Source organism: Prenolepis imparis, unplaced genomic scaffold, assembly GCF_030444845.1.
Source record: "Prenolepis imparis isolate NDT839.2.m4 unplaced genomic scaffold, iyPreImpa1.0 SCAF_573, whole genome shotgun sequence".
Lineage (NCBI taxonomy): Eukaryota > Metazoa > Arthropoda > Insecta > Hymenoptera > Formicidae > Prenolepis > Prenolepis imparis.
In genome coordinates this window covers 15,001-17,303 of record NW_028141731.1, presented here as the reverse complement: position 1 = coordinate 17,303, position 2,303 = coordinate 15,001, and the positions used below count along the sequence as shown (strand labels likewise).

At 58.8% G+C, this 2,303-nt stretch overlaps 1 non-coding gene and 1 pseudogene across 1 annotated transcript; both read left to right on the top strand.

The window, feature by feature from the left end:
* On the top strand, positions 1-610 carry LOC145948687 (small subunit ribosomal RNA; annotated as a pseudogene; the record flags this gene model as incomplete).
* An 863-nt stretch (positions 611-1,473) lies between these two features.
* On the top strand, positions 1,474-1,628 carry LOC145948685 (5.8S ribosomal RNA). Its single transcript, XR_014427437.1, has one exon. It is a non-coding gene; the product is annotated as a 5.8S ribosomal RNA (ribosomal RNA).
* Positions 1,629-2,303: the final 675 nt, after the last annotated feature.

Sequence of the window (2,303 nt, the reverse complement as noted above, 5' to 3'; positions counted from 1 at the left end):
AAGCAGTGGTATCAACGCAGAGTACTGTGGGTGGTGGTGCATGGCCGTTCTTAGTTGGTGGAGCGATTTGTCTGGTTAATTCCGATAACGAACGAGACTCTAGCCTGCTAAATAGGCGTACCTTATGGTATCGCGAAGGCCCCCGGCTTCGGCTGGCGGGTTTTTACTACCAACGTACAAACAAATCTTCTTAGAGGGACAGGCGGCTTCTAGCCGCACGAGATTGAGCAATAACAGGTCTGTGATGCCCTTAGATGTTCTGGGCCGCACGCGCGCTACACTGAAGGAATCAGCGTGTGTTCCCTGGCCGAAAGGCCCGGGTAACCCGCTGAACCTCCTTCGTGCTAGGGATTGGGGCTTGCAATTGTTCCCCATGAACGAGGAATTCCCAGTAAGCGCGAGTCATAAGCTCGCGTTGATTACGTCCCTGCCCTTTGTACACACCGCCCGTCGCTACTACCGATTGAATGATTTAGTGAGGTCTTCGGACTGGTGCGCGGCAATGTCTCGGCATTGCCGATGTTGCCGGGAAGATGACCAAACTTGATCATTTAGAGGAAGTAAAAGTCGTAACAAGGTTTCCGTAGGTGAACCTGCGGAAGGATCATTAACGTTCCGGAGGTCCTGCTCTGCGTCGAGAGTCCACTCTTTTACAGAGAGAGAGAGAGACGCGCGCTCGCAGCAGTCGGAGACTGAATGGACAGAGAAGAGAAGATGGCTCAGAGAAAAAAGCTATTAAGCGGAATTGACGGATCGAAAGGTTGGATGTTATACGGACGCCGCCCGCGCCTCTGACGAACCTCGCGATGCGGGAGTAATCAGCAGCGCGCGGCGCGGCGTTCGCCGCCGAGAGGGAGAGAGAGCGTGTCCGAGACCTCTCTCCGCGACGGCGTCGCGTTCCGCTCGCGCTCGACGCGCGAGCCGCGATACGCGCGTTCGTTGCCTTTTGTGAAAAACTTCGAAAAAAATACGTTGCGACTCGGAGCGAGACGCTTCGCGATCACGCTCGTGCCACTCGCAGAGCGTCGATTCGGCGTTGAGCGCGAACCGGTGGTGACCTATGCCCGCGCTGCGCGCGTGTGTCAGCAGCAGCAGCAGCGTTCGTCAACGCGCCCTCCCCCGGTGCCGTTCGCGGCGCCCGGGGCAGCGGTCGGCGTGCGAAACAGCGTTGCGACCGCGCGCGGAGCCGGGCGAGAGGACGGATCTTACGAATCCGTCCGACGGTCTCTTCAAAGAGCTTCCGCCCCGGCTCTTCCACTTAGGGAGAGACGCTCCGATCGAAGCAACAACCACACTTTTGTGCCGTAGCCTCTCTCCTTAGACGGGAGGCGGCGGTCCGCGCGCGCGCTCGGACGCGCGCGGCCAGGCTGATCGAAGGGCCACGATTTTTATCTCACCCTCTCTCTTCGAGAGGGGAGACCACGATGGTTGAGCGAAAAGCGTTTCTTCGCGAACGCAAAAATTTTGAACGATTACCCTGAACGGTGGATCACTTGGCTCGTGGGTCGATGAAGAACGCAGCTAATTGCGCGTCAACTTGTGAACTGCAGGACACATGAACATCGACATTTCGAACGCACATTGCGGTCCACGGATACAATTCCCGGACCACGCCTGGCTGAGGGTCGTTTTAGTACCCCGAAACTGCTTGCGCTCCCGAAGCGCGCACGGCCACGGCGCGCCCAGACTTGCGCGCGTCGCCTGTGCCCTGTGCGCGCTTACAATGGCGTACGAGCGATCGTTGGACGTTCGCCCGAGGTGCTGTGTGCCGCCGTACGAACGGCCGGCGCACGCCCTGGGCGTCGTTTGAAATGACACCGAGGAGGAAGAGAGAGCGCACAAGCGTGCACAAGGATGATAGCGAGCGCTCGCGCGCGCCCAGAGACTGTCCTCGAAAGAGGAAGTAGGACTGTGCGAGGGGAGAGTTTTTCGTATGTGACGAGAGAGATGTGGAGAAGAAAGGGACGATGACGAGCGCGAAGGAGGAACGACACCCGCCGCCTGCGGCCGGAGCGTCGTTGTCTCCACGATATATTTTAGTAGCGCTGTCTCTCGCCATTTTTTCTTTCTCTCTCTCTTTAATCTCACACACACTGCTCTCGGCACTCTCGCACTCTCCGGTCTCTCGGTGCGCCAGCGCGCGCGCGCGCGTCGTCGTCCGGCGGTACGCGGAGAGAAGAGATTCGGCTCGGAGAGCCGACCGCGTGTCCGAGTCCACGAAGTTCTCCTAGTCCGTCGCGTGTAAACGCGCGAGGCAGGAATGAAAATTGGGACCGGCACGCGTCGTCGTGTACTCGTCGTAT